Source organism: Coloeus monedula (assembly GCF_965178545.1).
Source record: "Coloeus monedula genome assembly, chromosome: 1".
Taxonomy (NCBI): domain Eukaryota; kingdom Metazoa; phylum Chordata; class Aves; order Passeriformes; family Corvidae; genus Coloeus; species Coloeus monedula.
Window position 1 is genome coordinate 104,446,935 of NC_138781.1, and position 22,538 is coordinate 104,469,472.

Genomic DNA, 22,538 nt, shown 5'->3' on the forward strand with positions numbered 1-22,538 from the left:
ATGTTGCAACAGATGTTTCCCTGTGGCAAACTGATGAAGAGCCACATGAGTAGGGTGTAAAGCTACTAAATATATATCTTGCTCACATCACTGTGATTTTTAGGCTTGTTTTGTAAGAGGGATCAAGAACTAGAGACAAAGAGAAAAAATAGTGTGAATTACTGTAAATAGTAACAGTGGTAGTAACGATAACAGTATTCCAGCCCCTGCAGTGACTTTCATTATAGACTTCAAAGCACAATAGAAGCATTAATTAACCCTTATGTGATGTCTCTGAGGTGAGTTTTTACATGCTGCTTTCAGATAAACAGACTGAGCATCTAAAATTTGACATAAACAAAATTATACCACAAATAATAAAAAAGACAGAAATAACTGCATTAAAAAAAAAAATCTGATGACCATTACCTAGTGTAGCTAACAGGAAATATTGGTAAAATGCTACAGAGTTTTTCCAAGTGGCTACAAAATCTGTTTGCAAGAGGATAATTTCCATTGTCACCAAAGTCAAAAAGGGTTTTCACTGCCTCTAGTGTAGTAGTAGCATACAAAGATCCCGATGCATCTGACATAAAATTCGGGCAACTGGGTTAAAGCTGTTGGAGTGTGAAATAGTGAAATGATACATTGCAAAGGGCATTTATTACGAATTTAGCATTTTGTCACAACAGCAGTACTTCAGTCATATATTTTGTTCTTTATTGGATGGGATCTCATTATGAAACATGCGGAATGTGTACATTAAATGAATTTTAATAGAGGACTTAAACTGAATTCAGAATAGAATGTGAATCTGAGACATGATTGGCCACCAAATAGGAGGAGTTTGAAAGACAACACAAACACAAGCCCATCAAAACCCAACCCAAAACTTTCTTGCTAATAAAAAACAATACTTTAGGATGTAATTTCCCTTTTCAATCTGTTACATAGCCTAAAAAAAAATTCTTGCTCAAGTGATGACTGGAATCTTTATTTGTTCTCACACCAAAATGTTGTTACTTTAAATCTGTAGACCTTTGAAATCCACACAGACTTAATAATCTTTATCTTAAAGAAAAAATCTCATTATTTAGTTGTAAACAGTTCTGAATATCTGCAAAGACCAGAGAAACCATGTAGCCAGTATATGAAAATATAGTGTATAAAAAGTAATGTGCCATCGTCATCAGAAGTAAAGGTTCTGCAGATAAGCAAACTGTCATTTGTAGGGAGTTTTTTTTGTTGTTGTATAGCTTTGAAATATGTGTAGCATAACAAATACAGCAAAAAAAAGTCTATCTGTCCAGGTGAGGAAATCAGAAATGAACTGTTTTGTGGCAAGTACACAGGTGAACTCTAAGCTATGACATTTGGGTCAAGATGGGGTTTATGAATAGGTACCAGTGACAGCACATAGCAAGGAGGCATTCAGCTGTCACACTTCCCAATCAGAAAGGCAAATTCAGCACTTCAGTGAAGAACACAGCCTGATGGAGAGGTCTTATTAACAGTCAAATTAGAACACATCAGTGGTGGTTTAGGGTACTTTCCCAACACAGTTTATTTAAATTGAGGACAGGTTTTATATGAAATGGCTCAAAATTGACTTAATTTTCTTAGGTTTTGTCGATAATTTTGGGGGGTTTTCAGATCAGTCAAAGTATACACTTTTTTGGGCTTTTGTCCAAAATTTCTCAATTATCCCCACTTTCTCTGCTTTCATTCTCTGTCTGGGTCTGTTTCAGAGCACATGACCTCAATATATTCTGAATGAAATTAAGGAACTAAATAAATTCCCAATGCACCCCTGGTTGTCCTAAGAACATTCTCCCCATCGGAAACAGAACAAATTCCCAAGGAATATCTGGGAACGTTCAGTGCAGCTGTAAGATCCTCTGCACCATCTGCTGTCTTCTAAATGTCACTCTCTTGACTCCTGTCTGCTAGGTTTGCACTACTACTGTGGGCAAAGCAGGAACTAAACTTGCTTAATTCCATCTTTGATTCAGTGATATGACACCTGCAAGTACTTTGTTGAAAACATAGGTCTATAATTTAGACAAAATAAAATTACAAATGTAAGTCTTTTTAAAATAAAAGCAGCAGACAAAATATCACTGCTTATGGCTTGTTGTGATCCAGTTTTAAGGTTCTTAGAAATGCCTCTGCCCAAATTAAGGTGCAAACAAGACCATATGCCAGTGACAATAGTAAGGGTTTTATTTGATGGTAAATAAGAAAGAGAGAGAACGAAAGAAATAAGTAGAAAATAGGTGGGTGGGACAGAATGAGTGACAGGGACAGAATAAGGAAAATATCACCACTCCATGGATCCCAACAATGTTCATTGATCCTCTCCAGCTGGTCTTATTGGTGGTGAAGGTCTCCCCCCAAAAGCACAGAATCCAATGGGTTTATATGCCCTTGAGCCAGGTAGCAATGTCCAGGCATGTCCCCCTGGGGTGGGGTCAGTCTCTCACGGCAGACTCTGGGTCTGTTGCACCACGTGCAGCTCTGTGGGGCCAAGCCTCTCACGTGAAAGTCCCGTGGATGTGGCCTGTGGGGCTGGGGGTTCCACAGCTGGGCCAGTTTGTGTAATGGAGGATGGGTGTTCATTGCCTCTCACCAGAGGTTGCACCATGCACCCAAAACCTCCTCCTCCCCCCTCGACTGTGGGGAGTCTGTGTAAACCTGGCTTCTGTGAGCTGTGCTCTCCCCCACCCCAAACTCAGCCGGGGACAGCTGCAGCTGGTGGCTTTGGCCTTTTGTGGTTGCAAACCTTTCCCTCAGCCTGAGATGACTGAACAATGCATTTCCCTTTATCTAATCAACAGTTTGACTTTCAGTTCAAAGTCCCACCTTCAGGGAAACTTCGTCAGTTGTAGCTTCTTTATAATTAGCAAAACTTTATATCAGTGTCTGAGGCGTGAACTACTTTCAGTCTGACACAGCTATGACAAAGAACTCTTGTTAGCCCTCTGATTCTTAGCGAGGAAAAGATTGTATTTGGACTACGAACATTTGTTATTTTGTTATTTGTTATTTGTTATTTTCCAGTTGAATAGGTAGGCTAGTGAAATGGACACCAACATGATTCTTATGTCATTTAGGCTCACAAAATAAAATATCCTATTGCAAAGAGCAAGCTGGCCATAGTTCTTATGCTTATGCTTACTACAATCAACACTGCAAAGCCTTTCCCCAGGCCTTTCAATTTAGTTATACTATCTAAAGAATAATTTTTGGAATACCTTATCAAAGACAGAAAGTCCAACCACATCAAGGATGGAAGAAAATAGATTAAAATAAGATCCATTTGATGCACACTTACACAACAGAACAAATAGAAACATTAGTGGATGAAGATTCAGTGAATTTACTCCTCTTTTTCCTTGAGAAAGGGGGATTAGAGAGTTTTCCAAATTTGTCTAATATCAGAACATATTTAATAAATCTCATTGTTGTTGTTTACTCCATTTACTCTCTGCTCCATGGAGGTATGGTTGATGTATGAATTGGCATTCTACGCCAATTCCGTTTTAAGTTCTATGTAGAATCAGTTTCAAAATTATTAAATAATAATAAAAACTATACATGTGGTATCTTGAAATGTTGTGCAAAGCTACATCAAGAGGTGTTTTCAGAATGAGGTGTCAGAAATAGAAAGAACTAGAGGAGAAATAATAGGATGAATAATCACCTAATGAGAAAAAAAACCTCACAAAAATTAAAGTGCATACTGGCTTTCAACAGCTGCAAGTACCACACCCAACTGAAACTACAGAAAAAATTTTAATGTACAGATGTGTCCTGGGAAAAATGATTAATATAAGCCATGACAAATAGATAGGACAATTTTATGTGAATGAAAAATTTACCCAAGAAAGTTGGTCTGGTAAAAGAGAAGTGCTTTTGCAGATTATATGGCACCTTTGTGCAAAATACCTGAACAAATTGGAATCAAAAGGATTTCTGAAAGCAAAAGAAAGAAAATGTACCTAGTGTTGGTCATAGTCAGCAAGAATAAGTGAGAAGGGCTGGAAAGAAGCCAGAGGAGACTGACAACTGGCAAGTGGTAAGAATAGGTATGACTTCCTGTGGAACATTGCATCAGGAGCTTGGATGATCACATCCCCCTCAGATCTTGGTAAATTTACATCTTCCAGAAAGTCAGCTGGATTTAACAGCATGGCAACATCCTGCACAGTTGGGGGCAACAAAAAGAAATTTGAAGCTGGTGTTCCTTTCCTGCTGGGTTTTTACATCTCCAGTTGAGAGGCAGCAGGCAGCCCCAGCAGAGTACCTTTATGTGTGTACTTGTTTCATGTCAAAATAGGGAATAAACTGTTGGAGTAGTGCAGCAACAGAGAGGAAGCTTGAGGTTTTCTGAAGGAAGCTCACCAGCTGCACACATAAAAATGTTCTGCTGGGAAAACACAGAACTAATATTCCAAGGACATTTATGGGGAAACAGAAACAATATAATGAGCAAAGAATGGGCAAAACGAGTAGATAATGAGTTGGTACTACCATAGTCATTACAGGAGAGTTGAGACACTGCACGAAAAGCTGGGGAGAAGATAAATAAGGGCATGCCATCAGGGACAAATCAAAAGCTTAATGGGCTATAGGAAGTTGAAAGTTTATTTCTAAAAGGGCATATTGGGCAATTACAGACCTGTCAACTAAGTAGGAAGGAAGAGACAAAAGCAACATGAAACGTTATCCGAGAGCAAAAGATAACACACTTAGTTCTCTGTCATTAAAGCCAGAAATTTTTTCAGGTGTTGAAAAATACTTGAATTGCTTTCTGTTTCATTGATTGATTTTGTGTACTTGTTTAAGTTCAGTCTTAATGAGATTTTATTTCTATTTATTTTAGAATTTCCTAATAAAATCTGCCAATAGATTCAGGAAATGCATTACAAAAAAGACTTGTTCATCATATCCGAAGTAAGCAGGATGAAAAACCTTTCCAAATTCAGCTCTATCTTCTCTTTATGAAATTTTCCTTCTTGTAAGGTCTAAAAAAAATATTTCCAACAATAAGCTGGCATTTAAATGGTAAACAAGACAGTTTACATTGTCAGAAATTTATGTAATTTTATGAAACTCCATAGTGGTAGGAGGCCTATTGTAATGTGGCAGCTTCATCAAGATAGTTGCTTATTGCATTCAACTGAATTGAAGGAGAAAAAAAATTCATACCATTTTCTGAAAATAAATCTTTGCAATAAGGTTGACTAGACATGCATTTTTTTTCCTTCTGTTTTCATGAAAGCTTCAAACACAAGAGAAAAATATGAAGTTGTTTGAAGTTATATCTTCCAGTCTTGATATTGTTCCATCTTGAACATTCTCTGGTAATATTTTTGAATATTTGTAAGTTACATCATTTCTTGTGTGAAATATGTACCAAAAAGAGTAAATGTTAAAGGCATGTGTGAGGACAGGAGATTTGCAACTCACAATAAGGAATGGACTTTAAAAAGACTCTTCTGTAAGACATATTTTACGTCTAATATCTATGCTACACCTTAAAGAGTGCGTGTAAACAGCCGTTAAGTCATCAAGAACAGAAAAATGCAAGCGATTAAGTCGATGCAATAATTAATTCCGCATGCCCAGGAAGGAGGAGACAGGGATATGACTGAACATAGCATGGCCAGAAATAGAAAACAGTATCTGTTTTCCTATGTCAGAGGAGGTATAGTCAAAATGTCAACAGATGAGAAAGGATATATAGTACTAGAACAAAACCAGTATTGAGACACAGAAACAGAATACATAATATAAAGCAAAACCTGATATTTAAAAAATATAAAAGAGATAATTTCCTTGTCTTTTCCTGACTAATTTCACAAATTCTAAAATTAATATTTTATTTCTTCTTCCATTTTTCTTACTGCTTCTGCTTTTTAATAACAGCTCCACAAGTAATAATAATTAATTTATTTAATTTGAATTGGCAATGAGATTTTAATGACATTAAAAGCTAATAATTAATATCCAAAATTAAATTTTTTCTTGTGAGCTACAAAGATAATTATTTGTCAAATAAGAAATAGTCATTAAGGGAGGAATGTTGCTAGTCCAATGTGGTGGGTTGACTGGCTAAACACCCAGTGCCCACGAAAGCCACTCTATCACTCCCTTCCTAAGCTGGACAGGGCAGAAAAAATATAATGAAAGGCTCGTGAATCAAGCTAAGGACAGAGAGAGATCATTCACCAGTTACTGTCATGGGCAAAGCAGGCTAGATGTGAGGAAGATTAATGTAATTTATTACCAATCTAGTCAGAGTAGGATAATGAGAAAATAAAAACAAATCTTAAAAAACCTTCCCCTTACTCCTCTCTTCTTCTGAGGCTTAACTTCATGCCCTAATTTTCCACCTATTTCTCCCCAGGGGCATAGGTGAATGGGAAGTGGGGGCTGTGGTCAGTTCATAACATGTCTCTGTCCCTGCTTTTTCCTCAGTGGGAAAACTCCTCACTCTCTTCCACTGGTCCAGCATGAGGTCCCTTCCACAGGAGACAGTGCTCCAAAACTTCTGCCTGAGCCCTCCCCACAAGCTGCCCCTCTTCATGAACTGTGCCAGAACAGGTCCCTGCCACAGGGTGCAGTCCTTCAGGAACAGATTGTGCCAGCGTGAGCTTCCCATGGGCTTCCCATGCCTCCTTCAGGCATCCATCTGCTCTGGTGTGGGGTCCTCCATGGGCTGTAGGTGGATTTCTGCTCCTCCGTGGGCTGCAGGGACACAGGTCCTTCACTATGGTCTGTACCACAGGCTGCAGGGGAATCTCAGCTCTGGTGCCTGGAGCAGCTCCTCCCCCTCCTTTTCCAGTGACCTTGTTGTCTGCAGGGCTGTTGCCCTCATTGGTCTCTCTGGCTACAGTTGTGCCAGTTCTTTTTTCCCACCCTTCTTATATATGTTATCCCAGAGCTGTTACCACCGCCTTGGCCAGCGGTAAGTCTATCTTGGAGCCCACTGGCATGGGCTCTGTCATGAGGGAAACTTCTGTGAGCTTCTCATAGAAGAATCCCCCCACTACCAAAACCTTGTAATGCAGCCCCAATAGATCTACTTATAACATACTTAATTTGTTTTTTGTCATTAAACCAATTTTTCCACAACTTCTTAATTTTCTTGCTGTTGTTAAGAAATTAAAATGCATTGCTTCATGCACAATGTCACTTGCATTTAGAACCACCAGAAATTACTAGATGTGATACATTTTGATTTTTAAAAGAATGCAGCAACCCAATGTATTTTTGTCTCTCCCCAAAAAGCCCAGCCCCTTGGTTGAGCTATATGACTTACCAGATTCCTGTGTCTATACATTCCCATTCTAATGTAACAGGAAAAGCCTGAAACCTTGTGAAACACTGAGCACTCTTCACTAAGGTTGTGTGAATTGAATAAGAAATTGAATCCATGAGTTCATCTTATGTGTATATAACTGGAAAAAACCTATTAAAAATGCACAGTGGATGTTGCTACTTTCCAGGAGTCTGAATAGCACTTCATCGTGTGCTTATCTTCAAGGCTGTGGTTAATTCAAACTCAGGTGGTAAGGATCTGAGCACATGTAGCCATACTCTTCCTGATCTGGTCTGCTGCTTCAACAGGACTTCTTCAGCTGGACACAACAATGTTTGCTTCCTTCTAAAGATGAGACAAAACCAGAAATTACGTTTAAAGGAAAATATGAGCAGGCATTCTACCTATCAGCAGGTGTTTGGAAACAGCGGGACTTCCACATTTATTTTCTATAATTCCCATAATTACCACCCCTGTACTTGCTGTAATGATGTCACAGCAGGTGGCAATCTGTGCATCTTAGTGCTGTGATGCTCCTTATTAGAAGTACCATTTCAGGATAACATCCAAGGTACTTACCACAAGTCTGAGCTTCATTGTATAAAGAATTTTCCTGGCTTACTTTCAGCACATAAGAAATATTTTAGTTAGAATTCTAACAGCATTTGGACCCACATACCATTTCTTTTCCATTTCTTTGTAAACCATCCTCAATTATGTTTAGCAAAATTTCAGTGCAGCTGGTTCTATCAATGTATTTTTTCTTCCTTTCAGAAATATACATTTGAACTGAATTTAATGTTTCATGAAAGCTGCTGATGTCAAAGTCTTTGAACCTGAAGCTCTCCCTTTCCCACAGAACAGATCCTTTGCTGCATAGAGAGATACTTTCAGCTCCCATGTTTTCCATACCTTTAAACTCTTCACGCTTCCTCAGGGATTTAAATATATACATACAGGAGATTGAGTTAACTTTAGACCACAGAAGCATCTCAAATTATTAATGAATCACTGTTAGTCTAAAGTGCATGCATGCCATTTAAAGAAATACTATTGATTGCTTTGGCTTTTTAATTGGAGCATTTTAAAACAGTGTTCTTCTTCAGTTATGATAAACCCTACTTAAGTGGTACTTTAGAGCTTCCCCAGGAAACTCTATAGTACTAATAAATGAAAACAGTGAAATAATTTTTCACTTAATGCTAACTGTTGTAAAATAAACAAATGAACTGCAAAAATAGACAAAACCTCATTTTTTTAATCTCTTTCTTATCATCATATGAAATATATAGTACTTTCTATTTCTCTTGCCTAGATTAAGAACTCTACATATGCATATTTTATCTGAACTATTAATTTTTTTGGTCTTTAAATTTTGACAGAAATTCTGATAGGACATACTTTTTCATGCCAGTGGCAGACTTCTTCATTAGCTGGATGAAGTAAAGTGGTGTAATAATACATCTGTTTTTCTTGGTTTATGGGTGTGTATATTTTTACTTCTTCTTCTAGGAAACACTGAAGAAAGGAGAACAGAAATAAATGTGAGAAATTAACAGAGAACCATATTTACTAGCAATTAATTAAAACACACACAACTCATCAAATATGAAAATGTTCCAAATGCAAAATGCTGTAGAAAATCAACACAACTAAATTTTTTGTATCTTTATAAAAACCCTTCTTCAGACAAAAAACTACAACTGGTATCAGTATCATATCTTGTAAAATATTTTCTACTTTTCACTGGGGTTGTAAGTTAATTAAAGAATATCACATGTTGTCTCGGTTTTGAAAGACAGGTGTCTGCTAAGGAAGGCAGAAGCCCCCCTTGAAGTGGCAGATATAACCCCTTTTCCCTCCAAGTTATTATATTTTGAAATCAAGGGCCTTTAGGCAAAGATGTGGGAAATAGGAATAACAGTTCTTTACTATATATATATATATATATATGTATATGTATATGTATATGTATATGTATATGTATATGTATATGTATATGTATATGTATATGTATATAACCAGTCAAACAAAACAGCAGTAACTATGACAGTAACAGCAAACAATCACAAACCCAGTGCCAGCCTTCTCGGCTGTCGGGCCCTTTCCCCTCGGGTGCAGTTCCGCTCGCAGCCGGCAGGGGCGCTGGCGGCTCCCGGTGAGCAGGGCAGGTGCGATGGTTCCCCCGCGGCTGCAGGGGGCGCTCCGGAGCGAACTCGGGAAACACGCGGGCAATGGCGGCCTGGGATCCCGGGAAGGGATGGGACAAAGGCTTCACAAACCCCTGGGCAGCCGATCCCGGACTCTCAGGAACAGCAGGCTGGAAACGGCAGGCGGGAGCAGCAGGCTAAAGCGGCAGGCTAGAGCGGCAGGGACGAACGCAAATCCCGGGTGGCAGGCGAGATGTATCCAGATGGGAGAACCCCACGGATGCCCAGGCAGGCAGGGTGAGCAGGGCTACAGCGTAGCGAAAACTCGAAGCAGCAGCGGGGCAGGGCAGCCACAGCTCGGCCTCCAGCAGGGCAGGGAAAGCGGCTTTTGGGGTCCCGGCGTTGTTTCCAGCAGGAAGAGAAGAACGGCCAAAAAGAAACAGCAGCTCCTTTCTCTGCAGCTTCTCTCTCCGGACGTTCAGAGCGAACTGACCCCACACCCAGGTGTAGACAAAAAAAGTAGCCAGGCCCGCCCCACTCCCTTTTTTTGTCTTTCTTAAGTACAGCTATTTGTCCCCTAGCAACATGCATATGGGAGAAAATTCCTTTAACAGAAAAAAAACCCTAAGACTAAACTAAAACCCCAACACATGTTTAAAGATCTTTTATCACAGAGATAATATTCCTGAAAATCAGAAATCAGGATGAAGCCTAAATGATAAAATATATGTAGAAGTGACAAATTAATAACAAAAGCAGATGCTAATATACTTGGGCTGTTTTATTTAATCTCTACAGTTCACATTTAATTATGTCAGTGTAAAAAAAATCACATCTCAATCCTTTTTAACACTTGCAGCCATATACAACATCATCCTTTCCTTTTTTGTTTTAAATACCTGTAGGCCATTTTTTAATCATATTAACTATTCAAGATAGTATTTTAAATCTGCTTATCCTTTCTGTGCTTATACAGTAATTGCTGCATAATTTCATCTAAATGCCAATGTACATGGTGTTTGAATAGTCTAATATATCATGGTACCTCTCTAGGAAGTACTCAGGGCCAAAAATTAATTTCCACTGCATTCTATAATTAGCAATTATTGGCAAGCTGAGTTTACAAACAGAGCTACACATTTTCACACTGACATATTTCATAAAACCTTTGCAACTTCACAGGTAATGGCAATGTAATGCACAATGTAAGGGTGTTTCAAGGACACAAAGCATCTTGTAATCTACAATTCCTTTGTAGTATTTGAAGTAGAGACCTGACTGTACCACCTATAAAACCTATGTGTTTTAATCAGGATACAATTACAACTAACAAATATAAGTGTACTAAAATAGTTTTACCAGCAACATGTAAGTGTTCTGTAATGCAGTGATAGCACAGCCAGACACCATGTGTCATAGGTTAGCAAGCATAGTCCCGGAAGGGATGTCCTTGCTAAGGGGTGCTTACGGCTTCCTCTGGGAACTGATAGAACCTATCAATGGCCAGTTTGAATATGGACAATTCTCTAAGCCACTTAAAGTTGTGACCGCCTCTGTGATCCACATTTAAGAATAGGCAAACTCCCCCCCAGCTCTCTCTCATTTCCGGCCCTGGGACAGGTGGCTGCGGGGCCGAGCGGGGCCCAGTGGGCCCAGCCCAGGCCCTGCTCGGGCCAGGCCGGGCCGGGCCACGGCTCCAGGATGACCCCCAGCCCCAGCAGGGCTGTGGGCAGCCAGAGCAGCTCGGAACCCCCCGCCCCTCCACTTCGGCCAAGATTTCAGCAAAGCGGCACCGCTGTCCGGCAGAGATCAGGTGACCAACAGCGATAAGCCACATTCCAGCTGCAAGGCCGAGGTGAGATTAACCCTTTTATTGCTGTCAAGAGCTGAAAACCTGAGGGAAGAGAGAGAGGAGATGCTTAAAGCTGAAATTCTGTTGTGAAGCTATGATATATCAGAGTACCCCGTTGTAATTTCAGGAAGATATGGGGGGTGAAGTGTTCAGCTCGTAAGCAAAAGCACCTGTGCTGAGATAGGCAGATGCTGAGGCAGCTGTAATTTCATGAGAAGTTTGGACAGGGAGAGATGGACCAGATGAGGACTTTGGCTCCAAATGGGAAAGGAGAAAACCTCAGTTCCTAGAGATGCTCCCAGAGATAGTCCTAGAGATGAAGATGAGGAAGACCCTTTGCTCCCAGGGAAGGAGAAGGGCCTCTGTTTTTTTTTCTGAACGGCTCAACCTTAAAATTGTACCCCAAAAACTTCAAGAGTGGACCCTTGAAAGCAGTTGTGGGAAAAGCTGCAAGTCGGGGGAAAGGACTCACACACAGGCAGAGAGACTCCTCTTCCTAAATGGACTGAACAGTATTTGGAAGTGGGCGGCTGTCTCGTTGTGATAATGTTTTCATAGCATGAGCAAGAAGAGACTTCTCTTTCTAAATGGACTGAACAAGGTTATTATGGCAGTGGTAAACAGACTGAACATCTTAAGGGTTGTCTTTTCACATTGTCAGTGGGAGAAGGGAGGAAGGTGGGGGGAGGAGGAGAGTTCTGAAGGTATGGTGTAATTTTTTTTCCCTCTTTTAGGTCTATTAATAAATATTCATATTCTTTCAAGTTTTGTGCCTGCTTTGCATTTCTCCTAATTCTTATCTCACAGCAGATAAACAGTAATGAGTATTTTGGAGCAAACCACTACACTAAATTGGTGTTTCCACCTGGTTAAAAACCGAACCCGCGACACCATGTATAAACATTTTATTTAAACATGGGATCGTTTTGAACACTAATGGGGCTAAGAAGGATTGGTGGAGATCAAGGGAGAATACAACCAAGAATCTGCAAGATAAAGAGCAAGACAAGCAGAAAGGACTGCCAATAGGCAGGACTTCCTGCCAAATACCCCAGAAGGATGAACAGGAAAATCAAAAGCAATATAAGCCCTGGTTGATGAGGAAAGTGGGAGCAAGAAGGCTTAAACACCAACAGCGCTGATCAAAGATGGAGAAGACAGGAGTCTCCTCTGATTTGTCTCACCAAAGGGCTGTCCAGGCTGGTCACCCTGACCTTGGCAGCTCAGTGTCACCAAATAGCATGGCACTCATTGTGAGCTACACAACATCACCTCCAGGACACAGTGTGCTCACTGCTCACTTCAGACATAGCTGTTAACTTATGTGAGTTCACAGTGGTAATGGTTATTAACGTGTAAGAGAAAACCATTAGCATGCAGTGTGTTGGTAACGAATGAATGAATCTATTAAAGTTATGTTCTTGAAGTCTGAAAGCAGCTTGATTTATCAGTCTTCTAAAAACTCCCGTCAGAGCAATCTCTAATCTCCTAACTGAAATACATGAACATATATTCAGTTGTAACAATATATAAACATTTGTAATATATTATTGTTTGTGCTGTCACAAGAAGAAGCATAAACTGTGTAAAAGATCAGACCCTCTAAAGCACAGATACAACTCTTCCATTGTAAATAGAAAGTTTTCTCTAGGGTTTATTCAAGTAAAAAAAAGTTAACAAAGATTGGTAACTTTTTTTTCCCTCATCACAGAAGTAAAATTTTTATTGAGATTTGTAAGATAGCTTTTAAGTCATTCTCATTCATACACAGATAATTCATGCTTTATATTATTGCTGATGAAGGATAAATGCTCTTGCATGGGTAACTTGAAGATATAAGGTTCTTGTTATACTGTGCCAATTTTGAGAATTAATCCATTATTATCAAATGGATAGTCTTCAAATTTATCTCTGGTACCTCTGTCTATACTCATGCTTGCTCATGAATGCCTCAGTTCTATGACACTCAAATCAGGAAATAAAGTGTGTGCCTTAAGTTTGTTTCAAGAAGGAAGAAAAAAAAGACTCAGAGTTTTGTTTTACTACTTCTGCATGTTCATCCCAATTAAATATTTAGAATTTTAAAATAAAGAATAGAATTAGAATTTTACAAGTTATCTAATAATAAATTGAATAATAAATTACAGGCATCCTTGTATGAACAAAAATAATGGAGACTATTCTTTCTGGCTTTGTATACAGCTAAATGCCTTGTAAATTTCAAAATCAAAAATTTACTTTTGCATGATGTATTACAATCATTTACTGTTGCATTGGGAAAACAACAAGGCAAACTTTTAAGGGAATAATGCATTCACCCTTTCCTTTCTCATTTTCAAACAGCAATCCAGTGTGCTTTTCCAAAAAGATGGAGACTGATGAGAAAGCTCTATTGATCCAACTCCATCTCCTGCTCTGAGATAAATAATGCCTAAAGCAAACTGGCTTCAAAGAGACACATTGATTTGAAGACAATTTAAATGGGGAGAATATGTGTGTGGAGGGAAGAATTCCTCTACAACAACCAAATGCAGACTATCAAATTTAACACATTAAAAGATAAAGTAGAAATTATGCTGTATAATGGTTACTAGAGTCCTCAGCAGTCCTTTCATACCCTTCCAGTTTCATAGAGCTATATGTTGCCCAAAGGCAGTCCCTAGTATTCAGAGGAAAAAAATAAATTTCTAGAGACTGAGCCAAGATTATGCAACTCACAAAATTGGATGGTATCTGTCTTTAACTTTGTTAATTTATGAGCCACTCCAGAAAATTTCCAGAAAACTTAAACCAGTAAAAATCAAACACATATCCCCAAAAGACTCATTGTACTATATAATCTCCTCTCCCTTCTCATCATTGCACTGCTTACATAATTATGTAACTCAGCAGTTTTCATTAGAACATGAGAGAATCACAGGTCTAGATTTTGTTGACCTCTCTTGAGCAGCTCTCTCAAAGAACAGTTTTTACAAGCCATGGAATGAACTACTGGTCAGTGTGAATAAATTTGAGGAGAGGATATAAGAACCTGTGAGATAGTCTGTCAGGTTGGAAACTGGTTATTTTCCCAATGAATCTTCAGAGCCAGTGAGAAAATTGCTGTCAAGTTTGTCAGGGAGCCGTATCTGAAAAAGTCTTACAGAAATTATATAAATACATAGAATATAAATTATAACTAATTGTATTTTTCTATAACGTGTTCCAGGAATTAATTTTCCCAATTGATTTAAAGTTTATCTACCATCAGCTAATATTTTGTTCCCATTTCTGATTATTGCCAGGTAAATTAAAAGTTCATTACATTTCTCAGACTTAATATTCAGTTGAAATTCTGTTTCTCTGATTTGAGTGTACATTGTTGACAGGCAAATTTGCTTGACTGTCATTGCACACTGCTGTAAATGAGCATACAACATGCAAACCAAACGAAAGGCAAACCTGTAGCCTAATCCATGAATCATGAGGGAAAACATGGGGCAATCTGCATCTTCTCAAAGATACTCATTTTCATTGTGTGAGAAGTAAGAACACAGTAGAGTAAATGAGAACAAGGCTCACTCTATGTAGACAGAACACATTTAATATACCTTTGGTATTTAAGGGAAACATGATTAACAAAAGAAGACTAAGGATGGTATTTATATATTCATGCATTCTTTTTAAATCATGCAGTTCTGAAGTTCTGAAGGGCTTTTTCATGTTACTTTGAGAAGAATAGCAGCTGTGACTGGCTATTCTTTTAAGTTTTTGTAATTTTTATTAGCTTGCATCCTTTGTGATTTCTGTACTCAATAAAACAATGTCCTTGTCAGCACCTTTAGAAGACATTGATACAACAGAAAGAAATACATGTCCTCTATTCACTGTGTATGAAGAAGTGCTAACTGGTTCAAGCTCAGTAACTGCTCTATAACAAACCTGTCACTGCTAGAAGTAAAGCAAACACATTCCAAATAATCCATTAATGATCACTCATGTACAAAGATAGGTTTAAACCAGAGAATTTGTAATTTATGGCCAGAGTTAAGTAAATTTCAAGTTCTTGTCTATCACAGTGTCCACTCTCAAAAATGCATGAGAATTCTTTACAATTGTAGGACATTCTATTTTCAAATATCCTGTCTATGATAAAGATGAGACGTTTCCATCTCTTATTCCAAGTTATTCATTATCTTTGCAATAACAGCTAGATTTTACAGTTTTTGCATGCAAAATACGTTTAATCTTCCTATCTGTATTGTGTTCAGCTTTCATTCGCAGATATGTGATTAATCTTATGATGAACCTTGGATTCCTGCCCTGAAAAATGGCCTTTGTGCTAGGCTTCTCCACTGTTTCTTGACCTGGTATAATTTTTGGATTTTTAGACCACACAGCTGAGCTTGTTTCATTTGTGAGTCTTAGTCCTAGACAAAGGCACCATTATTCCAGCTTTACTGGTTTAGAAGAGCAAACTTCCAGTTGTTTAGAAAATTAGCGGATAAGATCCACTGGGAAACTGTCTTTAGGGACAAAGGGGCTGACCAGAACTGGCAATGCTTTAGGGTCATTTTTCTTAGAGCACAAGAGTTCTCTGTCCCTGTGTGCAGGTAAGCCAGAAACAGGCATGGCTGATCAAGGATCTGCTCCTCACACTGAGAAGTAATAAGGAAATGCACCGCCAGTGGAAGTAGGGATATGTGACCTGGGAAAAGAACAGGAATATGGTTTGGATATGTAGGGATGGTGTCAGGAAAGCCAAGGCACAGATGGAATGGGACTTGGCAGGAAATGTGAAGAATAACAAGAAAGGATTCTGTAAGTCAGAAAAGAAAGGCCAAGGAGAGTGAATCCCCCTGAATGATCAGAAGGGTGAAATGGTATCAACAGATATGAAGAAGACTGAGGTACTCAATGAGTCTTCAGAGGCTTCCCTGAACCTCTAGGTGGGGGTGGGGGGAGCAGAGTCCCTTCCACTGAGAGTGAAGAGCAGGTTTGGAACCACTTAATAACCATCTTATTTGAAACCAAATAGCCACAAATCTATGGGATCTAATGAGATACATCCCAGGGTCCTGTGAGAAGCCAGTCTCTATCAAATTTGAAAGTTCATGGCCATCTTACAAAGTCCTGCTCACTGAAAAAAGGGGAACTCCACTCCCAGTTTTACAAAGGGGAGAAAAGAAAGAACCAGGGAACTACAGGCTGGTAAGCCTCAGCGCTGTGCCTAGGAAGATAATGGAGCAGATCCTCATGGAAGCAATGTTAAGGCCTATCCAAGAAAAGGAGGTGATCCAAGACAGCCGGCATGGCTTCACAAAGGGCAAATCATTCCTAACCAATCTAGTAGCTATCTATGATAGAGTGACAGCAATGGTCAACAAGAGAAGACCACTTGGTGTCCCTACCCAGATTTCAGTAAGCCCTTCGACATGATCCTACATAACATCCTTATCTGCAAATTGGAGATGCATGAGTTTGAAGGGTGGACTATTCAGTGGATAAGGAATTGTCTGGATGGACATAGCCAGAGAGTTGTGGTCAATGAAGGCCAGTGACGAGTGGTGTCACTCAGGGCTCTGTCTTGGGACCGGTGCTCTTCAATATCTTCATCAGTGAAACAGACTGTGGGGTCAAGTGCAACCCCAGCAAGTCTGCAGACAGGCTGGAGTCCTGGGAAGACAGGCTGAGACAACCAGAGTTGTTCAGCCTGGAGAAGAGAAGAGAGACGAGAGACGAGAGAAGAGAGAAGAGAGGAGAGAAGAGAGAAGAGAGAAGAGAGAAGAGAGAAGAGAGAAGAGAGAAGAGAGAAGAGAGAAGAGAGAAAAGAGAGAGAGAAGAGGGAAGAGGGAAGAGATAAAGAGCAGTAAATAGTTTTGTGAATGCAGAAACATGCATGCCAGGTAGGAAAATTTAAATTTGCTCCTATTGGGATAGAATTCTGGGGGTTTTTTGCAACTAAAAGTTGAATCCAGTTTTAAAACCACAATTTTTATTTTTGGGAGGTATCTTAAGCCTAATATTCTCTGACTTGAAGGAGCTATAGATTTTTTTAGCTGGATGCAATTTCTTTTAAGAGTGCTTTTTGAGCCCTTATTACCTGCAAAAGAAAGAACTGGAAATGTGATGTAACACAGACTACTTCTTTGAAAAACTTATGCTGAGAGACTGCTTTTTTCCCTCCTTTTTTGCTTTCAGAAAACTGAAGGACTTTTGTTATGCCCCTTCAGAGGAAAGTTCAAAAGGATTTCAGCACTTCATTCAGAAAAATGGTATAGCCAGCTAGAGCAAAACACTCAGAAAACTCATGATAACCCTACCTTTGTCTTTAAAGTTAAAAGCAGTTCCTGTTTTCCTAAAAATTTTTAAACAGAAAATTTAGGCGCAGGTTTATAATTATTCATAAGATGATGAATTTTATCTCAATGATAGTTTGATATTGTGCAATTAACTAAAAGTCCAACTGCACTAGAGATGCTAAAGAGTGAACAGAGATCGGAATAAAAGGTCACATTGGTAACTCACAATCATGTTAATGTCAGGATCTAATACCAGGAGGTCCTAGAAAAAATTTGAGTACATTGCTTAATGATAAGCTTGTACCCTGCTGCTTCTGGTGTTCAATTATTTTTTTAACTCAAAAATCATAGCAGGATTCTACTAGATGTGTTGTAACTAGGCTAGTTATAGTGTGTCAGCTTAAAAAAACAAAAAAGAATGAAAGAAAAATTGGAGAATTCTAGATCACTGTTATTTACAACAGTATTGTAACAGAAGGTTTTGCACTTTCAATCAGATATGTAAATGCAGGTATTAATACTGAAAATGAGACCCACAAAGACTCCTTTTCCTCCACTCCTTCTGGAAATGCATGAGCTGCAATATCAGTTGGTCTCAATTACCAGCTTTGTGAAAAAGAAAACAGGCCAGAAGAATTGTCACTAACTTAGTACTTCCCAAGGAAGTAAGTGATACAAATAGTGCCTTCTCCACATCAGACGAAAATGAAGGCAAGTTCTGCTGCTGCTGAAAATAAAGCCTGATGACTGGGTTTGGGGGTCTCAGCCTTCTGTACATTCCTATGTCTTTTCTGAAAGAGTAGAAAAGTTACAGAAGGGTACCCAAAACATATAATATGTTTATGTTTTCCCTTCAGCCACTGAGTCAAAAAGACACTTGGTAGTAAAAGTTTACAAAGTACCAGCTTCTGGCTACCAAAATATAATTATCAGGAAAAAAATGCTTTTCTATCCTTATCAGCTTTAGTGTTCCTCAGAGATACTGCTAAGCAGAAAGAAACAAAATCTAAAAAAAAACCAAAAAAAAAAAAAAAAAAACACAAAAAACAAAACAAAACAAAAAAAACAAAAAAAAAACAAAAAAAACAAAAACAAAAAAAAACCAAAAAAAACCAAACCAAACTAACACACATTAAAAAAAAGTTGTGTGAAAATATTTTTGCTAATTCACAGTGTTTTTTTACTTTTTTATCCTTTATCTGTACATTATCTCATTTGATTAATGTCCTTCTATGCAGTAATATGCTATGTAAAGCCATTGTTATGCATTTTATACATTGAAAAAAATTAAAGAATGATGACAGGTATGATGATCTTGGTATAACTCAAGATTAAATTATGTAAATTAATTAAATTACTGAATTTCAGCAGCTGAACAATAAGTCATAATTTAATTGACTGTGAAACTTCTAAGTTAAAAGTCATGGAAATATGCAAAATATTTTTAAGGTTAGTTATATTTAATGGGAATTGCTTGCGAGAATAAGCCACAAATATAAAATCATGAGGTTGTAGAAAGTGCAAGCGGGTTAGTTGTCATTAAAGTCTCACCTGAAGTGGAGATACAGAGTCCTATACAAGAGGACTTGGTGATAGAGAATGGTTTTCCAGGATCAAAATTTTGAATTTAATCTTGATTCATATCTAGTGTTGGTACTGAATTAGATTTGTTGTGACCTTTTTCATTTATTTCCTAATGCAATGACAAGTAGATCTATGCATCCATTCACATGGACAGAAAGAGAAATGCCAGCCTCTGCTTGTCCACATGCCCCAGGAGTCCAGCAAGGGAAATGCATCTCAGAGGAATGTTGGTGAGGCTTAAACCCACCAATTTATGTAGTGTTGATTATGAAACAGTGATGATCCAAGGCTGTCTTTAAACTCACCATTGCCAGCTCGGTAAATTTGGTGAATGAACATAACATTACACTTTGATATTTTTCTTGACTGTTATAGTAAATTTAAATAAACATGCTTATTTATAAGGATGATAATGATCATTGCAGGCTTTCCTCAAAAGAAGGCATTGCGTGTTTATATTTGCTCATGGAGTAACTTTGAAGGGCTTTATTTTAATCTCTTTAGTAACAACTTCTAAGTGAAAAAGTACAGTTTTCTTGTAAAAACATCTTTTATTCAACATATGTTTCTCACTGATACTCTGCAGGGAGTGTTTTTCTAAAAAGCAAACCAAACAGCCTTTGTGTAAATAGTTGGGAACACAAAAGCAAAACTGCTAACTAACTTTCCATTTTTCTACATAGATAACGTCCACATAGGATGCTTGGGAAAACAGTTCTAGAGCAGTTGATTTTGCTTTAGCTTTTTTATTTAGCCTGTAATACTGGTACTGCTTCATATAAAAATTTCATTGTAAAGATTTGAACCTATATGCTTGGTAATCCCAAACTGTAAAATATAATTCTCATTTCCTTCCATACCTTATTTTTTGATTCATACATTACAGAAATTCTGTGGAGGACAGCAGTGCATGATCTCTGATAATTCCTACCTCTAGCAGACTGAGTAATCTCTTCAAGAGAAATCATTCATATAGAAAATGTTAGGGCAAAAAAGTCAGTCCCAATAACTCCACTCATCTGTATTCACTGACTTTACTCATGGGAGTGCTACCACGTTGACTTGATTAAATCCATAAAAATATATATCAATATTTCCAGACCTGAACATTAAACAGCAGTTCACCAGTCTATTTGAGATACCCTGCAGAAGTTTGAGATAAATAGTATTTGAGACATCTGCAGTTCCTATCAACTGCAGCAATGGGAGTTTTGGGTGTACAGCATACTTGGTCTCTCAAAGATTCAGAAGTATGGAACTAGCAAGGTGGTGATGGGTAAGAAAAGCAACGAAGAATTATTGTCAGATGTGGGTTACATGTCAAACACAATTAGACACTAGTAGCTGTGCCTCCTTTTATCTCTGTACTACAGCGGAGACAAAAGAGAAGGCTGGAAACTCTATAAACAAGTGAAGGAGAAAATTATTAAAAATAATTAAAACAATAATTTCCTAAATGAAGGACATAGTGATAAAAAGATTGGGAACATTGGCATTTTCGGCCCTTTAAAGTAATGCTGGCTTCTATGACTTCTAGTACCTGTCTGATAATATTCTAGTGTTCCTTTGCCTGCTCATGCAGATCATTTAACTCAACAGCCTGGCTCTTTGCTGTCACTCTGAACTGCCTTTACATATTAAGAAAAATTCATTTGTTCTATCTACTAGCCATATTTTTAGGAGTAGTACACTTCCTTTTCTATCTCATGACATCTCACAAGTCTCTACGGCCTATTTAAACAGAATCTCTCCCAGAGGTTGTTCCCCAAGCTTCTCTTTTATGATTTTCCCTTTTATAACACTCAGGTTCTAAGCCAAGTTTGACACAAACCAAGAGCACACACGCAGGGACTGGGGAAGGTGAAAAGGACAAATTTCAGAACAAAAGCAATTAAAAGTGTGAAAGTGAAAATGACAAAGCAATTTGAAGACTCTAGTGATGAAGAGAAATTAAATGTTCTGGCATGGGATTTACCAAACATACCTGGCAAAAATAGTGCTTGCCCTCTTCAAGGGTCATTTTAACAGATATTTTCCTATTCTCCTATTTCTACTTTCAATTTAGGGCTTATATTACAGAATTGCTGAAATGACTGATCATTGTTCATGAATCCATGGTAAACACTAGCAAAAAAAAAAAAAAAGTATGAAGAAATATTCTTTCTGAGGTAAATCACTTCTGGGCTGTGAGAACATGGAAAAAATAAGACAAAAAATATAATTTTGCCTTAGTAGCCTATATGTGGCAGGGGATTGTTCTTTTACACAGTCACAGAAGATGATTTTGGACATCAGATCCTATTTCTTCTACCAGCACAGTAAGATTTTATCAATTTTGAAATAATCAGAAGTGCCTCTGAAAAGAAAAAGTATGAGAGGAGTTATGAACTTGACCACAGGGCTACAAACACAAAATTATGTTTTACACTGAAGTTGCTGAAAGACTTTGAAAATTAATGATTTTATGACAGTTACATGTAGCAGAAATGCCAAAAAAAAGCTGAGTATTGTACCTTTAACTATCATCCTAAAGATAATCATAGAAATCAAATTATATCTGGTGCCTGTGCTATCACAAAAACACGAGTTTAGCCTGTCAAAATAATATACAATCAGATAGCCCTCCAAATGATTTTAATTTACTTGCAAAATATGGATAAAATGCTGATAAAATATGTGCTATTCTGAATTCTCGTATTTTATTTTTCTTATTTTTCATTGTGAAGATCATTTAAACATCTTAGAATTATAAAATTGCATTTAAGTTCTTCATAACTATTGATATCTAAAGAAACAGAGATCCTCTCCTACATCTAGTTACTACAGATTTTGTTTTACTCTAATTTTATTTCAAAAAGTACAAAACCAATGAAATGCAAGAAATTACTCATCTTCGAAAAGCAGCATTGCTAAATCAACTTACCACACAATAACTCTTGTTCATTATATATGATCACATAAACACTAGAACAAAAGAAAAAATATGTTAGTCATGAAAACCTTTAATGTATTTTATATATAAATAAATGTTGGTCTCACAAAAGTCTATTCCATATTAAGTAGTAGATAGAAAATACGAAAGCAAAAAGTCAAACAGGGCATTTTCATTTCTACTGAATGCAGCATGAAAAGATAATCTGAATAAAAACAGAAGAAATTTTTAGATATTAATTTTTACATTACATGCTTTTTGTGAAGATACAGTCAGAAAACTGGAGATGAATTCATCTGTGTAGTGATCTAAGTTTAAATCTATTTAATCAGGGCTGATGTTATAATTATAAAAAAGCTTAAATTGTGAACACTCTCAGGCAGCAATAATTGAATGTAGTTGCATGTGTATGGCAGGAGTGAATGTCCAAAAA